The sequence below is a fragment of the Balaenoptera ricei genome, chromosome 20, assembly GCF_028023285.1.
Source record: "Balaenoptera ricei isolate mBalRic1 chromosome 20, mBalRic1.hap2, whole genome shotgun sequence".
NCBI classification, from domain to species: domain Eukaryota; kingdom Metazoa; phylum Chordata; class Mammalia; order Artiodactyla; family Balaenopteridae; genus Balaenoptera; species Balaenoptera ricei.
Window position 1 is genome coordinate 19,187,504 of NC_082658.1, and position 14,681 is coordinate 19,202,184.

Consider the following 14,681-nt stretch of genomic DNA (forward strand, 5'->3'; position numbering starts at 1 on the left):
GCGGGCTTCCTCTAGTTGCTGCGAGCGGGGGCTACTCTTCCTTGCGGTGCGCGGGCTTCTCATTGCGGTGGCTTCTCTTGTTGCGGAGCACGGGCTCTAGGCACGTGGGCTTCAGTAGTTGTGGCACGTGGGCTCAGTAGTTGTGGCTCACGGGCTCTAGAGCGCAGGCTCAGTAGTTGTGGTGCACGGGCTTAGTTGCTCCGCGGCATGTGGGATCTTCCCGGACCAGGGCTTGAACCCGTGTACCCTGCATTGGCAGGCAGATTCTTAACCACTCTGCCACCAGGGAAGCCCCAACCTGCTGCTTTTTGATGATGTCAGCTCAGTTTGACTTTTCTTCCCCTCTCCTTAGAAAATCCCACAGCATGTAGACACTGCTCTTGAGTTTATGAATTTCTTTTTTTCCTAAGCCAGAAGGTATTTTCTCCTCTTATATTTTGTTCTTCATCCTCCAATACCCTTTTACTCTTTAGGTTGCTGCCATATTTTCATCTTAACTGTTCACCCTTGGCAAGCCTTCTTTACCCCATAGGTCACGCATCTGGTAAATGTTTCTGAGGCCCTTCTTGATTTCCTTCTTCAGTTTCAAAAGCTTCTTCAGTCCTTTGAAAAGAAGAACATAAATGGATTGACAGATTAGTATGATCTGACAGATTAGCCCCTCTGGCACAATAATGAATTATGCAGGTCTGAAGAACCCTGAGGTGGCAAAAACATGATTGGTGCCAAAGTATAGTTCCTTAGTGGCAGTGTTTATTTTGGAGACTGCTAGATATGTGAGTTGAAGTTTGGATAAACAGATATTGTGCTATCACTTTGGGTCATCCCAAGGTAACACATTGATATCTAGTATCAGAATCTGGAAACAATTAGACAGCAGTGAAAGTGTTTGGAAAACAAAGAAGATAAGGAAACAGGAAGCAGAGAGAAAAGAAAATGGCTTTAACCACCAACCATTGAATAGAAAATGTTGCATACCACTCAGAGGGTAGAGGAAATACACCTCAGTCCAAATGAGCTTGAAGTCCTTTTCTTGCAGATGTAGGTCACAAAGCTTGGACTGGAGAGCTCTAATTTAGACTTCTGGACCCTACCTTATTTCTGTGGAAGTTTTCTGGAATGTGGCTCACACAGAAGGAAGTCAACCAAATTTTTAAATGCAGAGGAAAGACTAAATTGAGGCTGGAGATATGTGCGTGTGCCTCCCTCCTCTTTCTTATGGCCCAGTTGGTGGAGTCTAATGTCCAATGGTTTTCAAAGCATCTTGCAAAATATGTCTCCCCTGAATGGCAGAAAGCAAGTGAGGAAGACATCTGCAGTCTACAATGAAAGACCCTGGCTTTCTGATTCTAGTCCTGACTCTATCATTTTCTATCTTTGACAAAGACCGTTTTCTCATCCCTGCTATGGGGAAACTAATACCAGGTTCAACCTCTCTTAAAATGTAACTTTATGTAATCATATAATTTGTATGAAAGAACTATGTAAACCATAAAACACCAACAATTTTTAGGCTCTGTATTAGCTTGTGGGGCCTATGATAAATAAGGAAGTGATTCTACACAGCCCCCCAAGAATCCATAGCTTTCACCGTAATTTGCATACATTCAATCAATAAGCTTTTATTTATTATAGGTACTATGCTCAGTAGTCTCCATCTCTGTCACCAGGGAGGGCACAGACTAGTGTCTGAGACCAATAAAGTACTCCGATTAAGTGCCATTGTGACTTAGATAGCAGCTTAGAGTCCTCTGTCCCTTGCATATTTAGGTGGTAGGTTTGAGGGAAGATTTCAGAAGGCAGATGGAGGAAGGGTTACACTGCCTCAACACACACAAAAAAGCTTAAAATGAAACAGTAAGCATCACCATTCTCTTTTTTTCACCACTTTTATTGTGAAATATAACATGCATACAGAAAAGTGCGTTGAACACTAATTTGCAGTTTAACAAATAATTACCAAATAAATATCTGAGCTACCCACCACCCGGGTGAAGAAATAAAATATTTCTAGCTTCCTAGAAACCCACTCCTTTCCCATGTGCCTGTCCCTGATCGTATCATCCCTCCTCCAAAGAGGATGAATCATAATAATTATTTCCTTCCTTTTCTTGGAGTTTTACCACCAAAGTTGGATCCCTAAGCCATATAGTCTCTCTGTTTTTGAATATTATGGAGAGAATCATAATGAATATATTCTTCTATGCCTTGATTCTTTCTAAAGATTAATCTCATGTAGAGTTAGTTTATTAATACCAATTGCTGTATAGTATTCCATTATGTGACTATATCACAGTTTTTTATCCATTCTATTGTTGGGGAACACTCAAGTTGTTGCTGGTTCTTGACTGTTACGACATCCTACTAAGTAAAATTCTTTAAAGTATATCCCATGTGATGCATATGTGCACAAGTTTCTCTAGAGTTTATACCTAGCTGTTGAATTTTGGGGTTATAGGGTAGGTCAGTCTTCCATTTGTAATGACAAACTGTTATTCACAGTGATTGTACTAATTTATATTCCCAACAGTAAACAATGTAACAATGGAAGTAACACTGGACATTCTCATTGTTTCAGATACTTACCAACATTTGGTATTGTCAGACTTTTAAACTTTTTCCAGGCTGGTGAGTGAGTAGTGGTATCTCCTGGAGGTTTTAATTTGTGTTTCCCTGATTACTAATCAGGTTAATCATCATTTCATATGTTTGTTAGCCATTAAGATTCTCTTTTTCCAAAAGTTCTGCAGAAGACTTTTGTCTATTTTTGTATTGAGTCATCTTTTTCTATTGATTTGTACAAGCTCCCTGTACTGGATATTACGGCTTTGTAAGTTATACGTGTTTTAAATATCTTCTCCCACGGTGTGGTTTGTCTTTTCTCCTCTTTGTGATATCTTTTGATGAACAAACATTGTTTTTGTTTTGTTTGTTTTTTGGCCACGCCACACAGCTTGCAGGATTTTAATTCCCTGACCAGGGATTGAACCTGCGCCCTCAGCAGTCAAGGCTCAGAGTCCTAACCATTGGACCAGCAGGGAATCCCCATAAACAAATGCTTTTAATGTTAATATAGTTATAGACTTGCCTTTCACATTTAGATCTAAATTCTAACTGGAATTAATTTTATATATGCTGTGTGGTAGCCATCAAATATAATTTTTCATCCATGTGGTTACTCAGTTGTCCTGGCACCACTTGTTGAAAAATCTAGCCTTTCCCCAGTACTCTGCAGTGTTACTTCTGTCACGTAGCAGGTGTCCATTTTTGCATGAGAATCTATGTCTGAGATGCCTCCTCTATTTTTCTATTTGTCTATCCCTGCTCTAATGCTACACCAAAATATTATAGCTTTAATAATCCATCTTGATATCTGGTAGAGCAAGTTTTTCCACCTTGTTCTTCAAGAGTATCATGGCTATTTGTGCCTCTTTGCACTTCCATATAAGTTTTAGAATCACCCTATTAAGTTATATACACACAGAAATATTGAGATTTTGTTTGGATTGCATTGAATCCATAGATTAATTTGGGAAGATTCCACAATTGTACAAGATTGTGTCTTCTAATCCTTCAACATAGTATTCCTTCTTTTGTTTAAGTCTCCTCGGGTCTCTCAATAAGAGTTTATAATTTAATGTGTTAGAACTCTTTCAGACCTCTTGTTAGATATATTCCTAGGTATTTCATATTTTTGGTGCTATTACAATTGGTATTTTAAAATTTCATTTTTATTTTTGTTGCTGATGTACATAAGAATACAATTGGTTTATATATATATTAATTTCAGCAAATTGCTAAATTATCTTATTCATTTTAATAATTTATCTATAGATTCTTTCGGACTTTCTATACACAAATTAGATCACCTGAAAGTAATGTAATTTTCTTTTTAAAAAAAATCCTTACATATTTTGTTTCTCTTTTGGCTTCATATACTTTCTAGACCTTCTATATAATGTCAAATAGATAGAAGCAGTGACAGTAGGCATCCTTGTCTTGTTTCTGATTCAGAGAGAAAGCTTATAACATTCCGCCATTAAATATGATGTTTACTGTAGATATTTTATGATACGTATATCAGATTAAAGACATATCTTTTATTCCTAGTTTTCTAGGAATTTTTAGAAACATTTTTCATTTATTTTTTTTGGCCATGCCCTGAGGCATGTGGGATCTTAATTCTCCAACCAGGGATCGAACCCGCGTCCCGGGCAGTGGAAGCACTGAGTTTTAACAGCTGGACTGCCAGAGAAGTCCCTAGGAATTTTTTAATGCACTTTTTTTTCCTTCAAAACAAAAAACTTTTTAAAAAATTTATTTTATTCAAGTATAGTTGATTTACAATGTTGTGTTAATTTCTGCTGTACAGCAAAGTGGTTCAGTTACACATATATATACATTCTTTTTCATATTCTTTCCCCTTATGTTTTACCACAGGATATTGAATAAATCCCTGTGCTATACAGTAGGACCTTGTTGTTTATCCATTCTCTATATAACAGTTTGTATCTGCTAATCCCAAACTCCCAATCTGTCCCTCTCCAACCCCCCCCTCCACCCCCGCCCTTGGCAACCACAAGTCTGTTCTCTATATCCGTGAATCTGTTTTGTAGATAAGTTCATTTGTGTCATATTTTAGATTCCACATATAAGGAATATGGTATTACAACCAACAACTTTTTATTGAAGTATAGTTGATATGCAATATTGTATTAGTTTCGGGTGTATAGGAAAGTAATTCATTTATATATATTCAGAGATATATATATTCTTTTCAGATTCTTTTCCATTATAGGTTATTACAAAATGTTGAATATAGTTCCCTGTGCTATACAGTAGGTCCTTGTTGTTTATCTATTTTGTATATAGTAGTGTGTATCTGTTAATCCCAAACTCCTAATTTATCCCTCCCCCACCTCTTTCCCCTTTGGTAACCATAAATTTCTTTTCTATGTCCGTGATTGTATTTCTGTTTTGTAAATGAGTTCATTTGTGTCATCTTTTTAGATACCACATATGTGATATTATATGATATTTGTCTTTGTCTGACTTACTTCGTATGTAATCTCTAGGTCCATTTAGGAATTTTTATCATGAATGGAAACTGAATTTTATCAAGTGCATTTTCTGTATCTATTGAAGCAATCATGTCATCTTTCTTCTTAAACTGTTAATGTGGTGAATTACGTAAATTGATTTCTCACTGTTAAGCCAGCCTTGAAGTCCTAGATAAATCTAACTTAGTCTTAATGTATTATTATTTTTTATTTCTTGATTTGGTTTGCTATTTATTTTCTATTTTTGCATCTAACTTCATGGGTGAGACTGGCCTGCATTTTTCTTTCTCTTGTTCTTGTTAGATTTTGCTAGCATTATTAACGATTTGGAAAGTGTTCCCTCTTTTTCTATTCTCTGGAAGAGTTTGTATAAGGTTGGAATTATGTATCCTTGAATGCTTAATTGAATGTACTGGAGAAACCATCTGGGCTTGGAATTTTCTTTGTGAGAAGATATTTTACTGTTGATATAATGTCCTTTGTATTTACAGGATTTTTCATATTTTCTATTCTTTCTTGATATAGTTTTAGCAAGTTATACTTTTCTAGGATAGTGCTCATTTCATCTAAAATCTTAAATTTATTGGCATAATGTTTTTCTAATATCCTTTTATCTTCTTGATGCCCGTAGCATCTATAGTACTGTCTCCTTTTCATTTTTGAAATTGATTATATATATTCTTTTTCCCTTTATTTTTCTTTTTATCACTCTTCCCAGAGGTTTGTCTATTTTATTAATCATTTCAAAGATCCAATGTCTGTCTTTATTGAACCTCTTTTTTATTTATTTCCTACTTTATTTGCTGTGCCCTTTATTTTCTTTCCTTCAATTTAGTTGGATTTATTTTGCTAACATTTTTTCTAGCTCCTTGACATAGATACTTAACTCTTTGAGTTTTTTTCTTTAGCTTTTCTCCTTTTCTCACATAAACAATTAAGGTGATACATACATATTCTTTTCTCTAAAAAATGGCTTTAGTTTAATCTTACAAATTTAATATGTATATTTTTTATTGCTAAAATTTTTTTCTAATTTCCATTACTATTTCTCCCTTGACTCTTAAGTTATTTAAAAATGTGTGCCTCATTAAAAGGATCATATACCATGATCAAATGGGGTTTATCCCAGGAATGCAAGGATTCTTCAACATACACAAATCAATCAATGTGATAAACCATATTAAGATATTCAAGGAGAAAAACCATATGATCATCTCAATAGATGCAGAAAAAGCTTTTGACAAACTTCAACACCCATTTATGATAAAAACCCTCCAGAAACTAGGCATAGAGGGAACTTACCTCAACATAATAAAGGCCATATATGACAAACCCACAGCCAACATCATTCTCAATGGTGAAAAACTGAAACCATTTCCACTAAGATCAGGAACAAGACAAGGTTGCCCACTCTCGCCACTATTATTCAACATAGTTTTGGAAGTTTTAGCCACGGCAATCAGAGAAGAAAAAGAAATAAAATGAATCCAAATCGGAAAAGAAGAAGTAAAACTGTCACTGTTTGCAGATGACATGATACTATACATAGAGAATCCTAAAGATGCTACCAGAAAACTACTAGAGCTAGTTAATGAATTTGGTAAAGTAGCAGGATACAAAATTAATGCACAGAAATCTCTTGTATTCCTATACACTAATGATGAAAAATCTGAAAGAGAAATTAAGGAAACACTCCCATTTACCACTGCAACAAAAAGAATAAAATACCTAGGAATAAACCTACCTAGGGAGACAAAAGACCTGTATGCAGAAAACTATAAGGCACTGATGAAAGAAATTAAAGATGATACAAACAGATGGAGAGATATACCATGTTCTTGGATTGGAAGAATCAACATTGTGAAAATGACCATACTACCCAAAGCAATCTACAGATTCAGTGCAATCCCTATCAAACTACCAGTGGCATTTTTCACAGAACTAGAACGAAAATGTTCACAATTTGTATGGAGACAACACAAAAGACCCCAAATAGCCAAAGCAATCTTGAGAAAGAAAAACAGAGCTGGAGGAATCAGGCCCCTGGATTTCAGACTTTACTACAAAGCTACAGTAATCAAGACAGTATGGTACTGGCACAAAAACAGAAATATAGATCAATGGAACAGGACAGAAAGCCCAGAGATAAACCCATGCACATATGGTCACCATATCTTTGATAAAGGAAGCAAGAATATACAATGGAGAAACAACAGCCTCTTCAATAAGTGGTGCTGGGAAAACTGGACAGCTACATGTAAAAGAATGAAATTAGAACACTCCCTAACACCATACGCAAAAATAAACTCAAAATGGATTAAAGACCTAAATGTAAGGCCACACACTATAAAACTCTTAGAGGAAAACATAGGCAGAACACTCTATGACATAAATCACAGCAAGATCCTTTTTGACCCACCTCCTAGAGAAATGGAAATAAAAACAAAAATTAACAAATGGGACCTAATGAAACTTAAAAGCTTTTGCACAGCAAAGGAAACCATAAAGAAGACAAAAAGACAACCCTCAGAATGGGAGAAAATGTTTGCAAATGAAGCAACTGACAAAGGATTAATCTCCAAAATATACAAGCAGCTCATGCAGCTCAATATCAAAAAAACAAACAACCCAATCCAAAAATGGGCAGAAGACCTAAATAGACATTTCTCCAAAGAAGATATATAGATTGCCAACAAACACATGAAAGAATGCTCAACATCAGTAATCATTAGAGAAATGCAAATCAGAACTACAATGAGGTATCACCTCACACTAGTCAGAATGGCCATATCAAAAAAATCTACAAACAATAAATGCTGGAGAGGGTGTAGAGAAAAGGGAACCCTCCTGCACTGTTGGTGGGAATGTAAATTGATACAGCCACTATGGAGAACAGCATGGAGGTTCCTTAAAAAACTAAAAATAGGACTACCATACGACCCAGCAATCCCACTACTGGGCATATACCCTGAGAAAACCATAATTCAAAAAGAGTCATGTACCACAATGTTCATTGCAGCTCTATTTACAATAGCCAGGACATGGAATCGACCTAAGTGCCCATCGACAGATGAATGGATAAAGAAGATGGGGCACATATATACAATGGAATATTACTCAGCCATAAAAAGAAACAAAATTGAGTTATTTGTAGTGAGGTGGATGGACCTAGAGACTGTCATACAGAGTGAAATAAGTCAGAAAGAGAAAAACAAATACCATATGCTAACACATATATATGGAATCTAAAAAAAAAAAAAAAAAAAAGTTCTGAAGAACCTAGGGGCAGGACAGGAATAAAGACGCAGACGTAGAGAATGGACTTGAGGACACGGGGAGGGGGAAGGGTAAGCTGGGACGACGTGAGAGAGTGGCATGGACATATATACATTACCAAATGTAAAATAGATAGCTAGTGGGAAGCAGCCACAAAGCACAGGGAGATCAGCTTGGTGCTTTGTGTTCACCTTGAGGGGTGGGATAGGGAGGGTGGGAGGGAGACGCAGAGGGAAGAGATATGGGGATATATGTATATGTATAACTGATTCACTTTGTTATAAAGCAGAAACTAACACACCATTGTAAAGCAATTATACTCCAATAAAGATGTTAAAAAAATAAAAACGTGCCTTACTTTCCTAACATATGGTGATATTTATTAATGTTTTTGTTATTGATTTCTAGCTTAATTTTACTGTGGTCAGAGAAGATGCTATATATAATTTCAGTCCTTTATGTTAAAACTTATTTTATGCCTCAACACATGGAAAATGTTTATAAATGTTCCAGGTGTATATTCTTCAGTTGTTGTTGGGTATAGCTTCCTAAATATGTCCATCAGGTCAAGTTTGTTAATCATGTTGTTCCAGTCATCTGTATTACTGACATTTTTAGCTGCTATCCTATAAATTACTAATAGAAGGGTGTTAAGATCTTCATTATGGCTGCATATTTGACTATTTTGTCTTCTGATCTGTCAGTGTTTGCTTTCTACATTTTGAGATTATATTATTATGTACATAGCAATTCAGAATTGTTGTATATTCCTTGTAAATTGAAACTTTTATCATTGTGAAGTGACCTTCTTTGCCACTAATAATGCCTTATACCCCAAGTTTATTTTGCCTAATATTAATATAGCTACACCAGTTTCCTCTTGGTTAGTATTTACATAGCTAATATTTTTCCATCACTTTATTTTCAATACTTTATATTTGTATGTTATTTAGATATGTCTCATAAACAGCAAATAGATAAATTTATCCATTCTGACAATATTGCATTTTTGCTGGTTCATTTAGCCCTGTACATGTAATTTCTGATACATTTGGATTTCATTCCACCATTTTCTTTTAGGCTTTTTATTTGTTTCACCTGTTGTAGGTTTCTCTTTCTCTTGTTTCTTGTGTTATTTTTGTTGATAATCTTTTTATCCCTCTATTTTTTTCCCTCCACTAGTCTGTTCCTATTCTTTTGATGGTTACCTTAAAAATTATAGCATACTTACTAAATTATCAAAGTCTAAAATTAAACAATATCTTTTCTCTTTTCCCAGATAAGATAAAACCCTTTAGAACACTTTAAATTCATTATATTATTTTATTTTATTATTGTTATCATGTATTTAACCCCCCAGGATGCTATTAATATTGTTTTATTATTTTTATATACAATTACTGTTCATTTAGATGTAACCATATATTTACCAGGGATAATAAATAACCTTGCTTACTACTACCAGAAACAAGATTGGCATCACCACTCTTGAATGTTTTTCACCTATTCCATATCTAGAAGTTTTTACTGCTTCATCCAGTCTCAGCCTCTCTCCATCTTGCTTGTGCTTCCCTCCTTCTCCATCCTCTCTCCTTTCAATGTTCCTCTTCTCCATCTTAGGAGCAAAATCAATAAATTTCTCAGTTTGTTACCTGCAAGGTAGTTTTCCCTCTTCTCCAATACCTGTTGACATCCAACTCTAAAGGATCTTATCTAACCCAAGGTGGTTAAGCTAGCATTTCTCCAAAATGGTTTCCTTCCAAACAGGGTCTCTGACTCAGACTGGAGAGATATAGAAACTATCAGAAGCGGGTATTGCTTGAGCTAAGAGTTCTGAAGAATGAGTAAGAGTTACTGGAATCTCCCACATCCCTCCAAGCTCAGATAATGACTATTCCAACTGACCCCATTTCAAAGCCATCTCTATCATCAGTTTCAGCTTCTGGAGCAGGAAATTCCTTACAGACTTATGCAATTAATGTATTGAACTTCACTCTAGAATCCGAAATGTGAGATGAAAAGAGAGAAATCAGCAGATCAAATACGAGCCTCAGGTTTCTAGGTTAGTTTAATCTCCCTTAGACAGGTAGTCCCTTGCTGGCACTCTGAGAGGACAGAAAAAAAAAAAAAATTCTTAGTGACAGCTGGTTGAGCCACCCTCATGAAGTTCTGGGTGTGTCTCCCAAACTTCCCCCAACTCAAAGGCACTTTTGAAGAAAACAAATGTTTACTGGGCCCTAGTAAAAGTAAAACCTAAAGTAAACCCTGTTCTCTAGAAACTTTCACATCAGTGGAACAGACATATGTATTAATAATTTCAGTACAATATGATAATGCCTTAATAGAAATGTATTCAACATGCTCTGGTCCATACAGAGGAAGAAGTAACCAAATCCTTTGGGAAATTAGGATAACTACCGAGGAAGGGATATTTGAGCCTTAACTTAAAAGATGGGTAAGGTGGGGGAAGGTAATCCAGGCAGAGGGAGAAAGCAACCTGTATTTAAAAAAGCATGTCATTGTAAAGTACATGACATGTTCAAATAAAAGATCAATAGTTCGGCATGGCTGGACTCAGCATTTAAGGAAAAGGGAAAAGGACTGTCAGAGGTAAGAGGGGACCACCCTGTTACCTTTTATTAAACACTCTCATAGTACCCTGTATTTTTTTTATAACACTTTTCCTACTTTGAACTTCTTGTTCATTGTCTGTTGTTTCACAGTATTCATCCTTAATCCTGGGGAGTCAATAGATACTATCTAAAATTAATAAATCAGGGACTTCCCTGGTTAGTACTTTGCCTTCCAATGTAGGGAGTGCGGGTTTGATCCCTGGTCGGGCAGCTAAGATCCCACATGCCACTGGGCCAAGAAACCAAAACATAAAACAGAAGCAATATCGTAGCAAGTTCAATAAGGACTTTAAAAATGGTCCACATCAAAAAAAAAAATCTTAAAATAAACAATAAATAAAATAAAATTAATAAATCAAGGGACTTCACTCGTGGTCCAGTGGTAAAGAATCCACCTTCCAATGCAGGGGACGCAGGTTCCATCCCTGCTCGGGGAACTAAGATCCCACATGCCGCGGGGCAACTAAGCCCGTGTGCCACAACTACAGAGCCCACGTGCCCTGGAGCCCACACACCACAACTAGATAGAGAAAACCTGCACACCACAACTAGAGAGAAGCCCGCGCACCACAACGAAAGATCCCGCATGCCTCAAGGAAGATCCTGCGTGCCGCAACGATCCCTGGTCCAGGAAGATCCCACATGCCACGGAGCAACTAAGCCCGCGAGCCACAACTACTGAGCCTGCACGCCACAACTACTGGAGCCCACACGCTGCAACTGCTGAGCCCGCGTGCCACAACTACTGAAGCCCACGCACCTAGAGCCCGTGCTCCGCAACAAGAGAAGCCACGGCAAGGAGAAGCCTGCACACCGCAATGAAGAGTAGCCCCCGCTCGCTGCAACTAGAGAAAGCCCACATGCAGCAACAAAGACCCAACGCAGCCAAAAACCAAATTTTAAAAAATTTAAAAAAAGACCCAATGCAACCAAAAAAAGAAAAAAAAACTTTAAAAAATAAATAAATCAAGAATAAATATAAGAATATCATGTTTAGTTGTAATAAAAACTAAAACTGTTAATATGGGTGTCTCAAGGAAGTGGGACTAGGTTATAGGGTTCAGAGGTTTGAAAGGAAACTTTTACTTAATTTGTTTATATTCTTCTGTACTGTTCAAATATGTCCTCGTGCATATATTATGTTTTTAAAGTTTTTATTGAGATAAAAACTCACAGTAAAGTGCGCAGATCTTAAGTGTTTAGCTTAATAAATGTTTACACATGTAAACATGGTTACACATCCATGTAACCACTATCCAGATCAAGATATAAAATATGTCCAGTACCCCAGAAAATTCCCTCACGCCGCTTGCCAGGCAATACTGCACCCACTGAGATAACCACTATTCTTTTTCTTTTTTTTTTTTTGGCTGCGCTGGGTCTTAGTTGTGGTAGGCAGTCTCCTTAGTTGCAGCTCAAGGGCTCCTTAGTTGCGGCATGTGGACTGTTTATTTGTGGCATGCGAACTCTTGGTTGCAGCATGCATGTGGGATCTAGTTCCCTGACCAGGGATCGAACCCGGTCCCCCAGCATTGGGAGCACAGAGTCTTAACTACTGTGCCACCAGGGAAGCCCCAGAGATAACCACTATTCTGACATCTACCACCATCATGTAGTTTTGCTTGTTTTTCACTTCATTTACATGGAGTTATATGCTGTGTGTTTTTTAAGACTTTTATTGATGTATTGAATATAATACACTTACAGTAACATATACTGATCTTAAATGTTAGCTCAATGAATCTTGATATATTTCCAGCACTCCAGAAGATTCCCTCATGCCCCTTCCCAGTCACTACTGTCCCCACTAAGATAACCACTATTTTGACTTCTACCCCTATTGCTTAGTTTTGCCTGTTCCTGAGCCTCATATAAATGGAATCATACAGTACTGTGGTGGCCATGGAGGGTACCACCCGGATTTTCTTTAGGAGAACCTGCTGTGGGAAGCAGAGTTGACCGAGAACCTCTAGCCTACCCCGCTGTAGATCTGTCTTCTGAGCCCCAGCTCCCCGGGGCTACATCCAGCCAAAGGCTGAGTATGAGGTACTGGAGCTTGGCCCTTCTGCCTGATGGGGAGCCCTCCGGCAGACCACCTTTGCTCAGGTTGGCTTGGCTGAGACCCTCAGACTGTGCTGCCATCTGAGACTCTTCCTACTTAGTCTTTCCCACCTCCTCTCCATTCCCAAGTTTTAGATCTTCATTGTGATTTGAAGGTTTTCCATGCCGATTCCTGCTCCCTCTCCCTTTATTCTTCACGGGCTTTCCCCCTAATAAGTCTCTTGCGTATCTGATTCCATTTCGGCACCTACTTCTCGGAGGACCCATGTGTTTTTGTGTTGGCTTCATTTGCTCAGCATTCTGTCTGTGAGAACCATCCATGTTGTTACGTGTAGCAGTAATTTGTTCTCTTTTATTGCATAAGTATACCTCAATATATGTATCCATACTAATATTATTGGACATTTGAATAGTTTTCAGCTTGGGGCTCTTATTTTTTTTTTTTTTTTAAACATCTTTATTGAAGTATAATTGCCTTACAATGGTGTGTTAGCTTCTGCTTTATAACAAAGTGAATCAGTTATACACATACAATATGTTCCCATATTGGCTCTTATTTTAACGTTTCTGTACATGCAATCTTTTGGTGAACACATGCATTCATTTCTCTTGGGTATATGCCAAGGAAGTGGAGTTGCTGAGTCATAGGTATATGTTTAGCTTTAGTAGATACTGGTAAACAGTTTTCCAAAGTGGTGGACCAAGCTACACTCCGACAGCACTTACGAGAGTTCCTGTTGCATATAATATTTTTACAAATTTAAACGTAAAAGTAACTAGTTCAAAAGATAGATACAAAACAAATGTATGCTATATCATCCTAGCTTCATGTTTAAGTTACCATTTTTAAAACTGCTCCATAGAAAAAATGTTCACATACCCCAAAATGTTAATAGTGGTTATATTAAAGGGAGAAGGGAGATCACAGGTTACCTTTACCTTTGACTTTGAGAAATATCTGAAACGCTTTACAACAAATATATATTTCTTTTGCTTTTAATTACATTGTCTTGAAAAATGTTACATAGAACTAAAAGGCTTATGATGAAAACCAGCAGTCTCCTCCTACACTCCTCCGCATCCCTCAGTCCCATGCCTCCTAGCTTGCACACCTATAATTGCTTTCTTGCTTCCAAAGATGTGTTGAAATCCCTTATCTGCTGCCTAATTCTCTTTATTCTTGTGGGTTTCTATCTTTTCCATCGCTTTATTGTCATTTAGTGAGATTTCAAGAGGGAGAGGAAATTAATATGATCAATCTGCCACTTTTAATCATACAATCCAGGCTGATTTTTGGACATTATCATGGTGAATGGGATGTATCAAAAAATAGCGGCTTGTTTTAAAGACATCATTCTGGTGATTGGGAATAGGGATGGTGAGAATGGACTGGGGAGGGGAGCACCCAGAGGCTTGTGGGGAGAATGCTTAAAGAGCTGACAGGAGGGGCTTCCCTGGTGGCGCAGTGGTTAAGAATCCGCCTGCCAATGCAGGGGACACGGGTTTGAGCCCTGGTCTGGAAAGATCCCACATGTCGTGGAGCAACTAAGCCCGTGTGCCACAACTACTGAAGCCTCCAAGCCTAGAGCCCGTGCTTCGCAACAAGAGAAGCCACCGCAGTGAGAAGCTCGCGCACCACAACGAAGGGTAG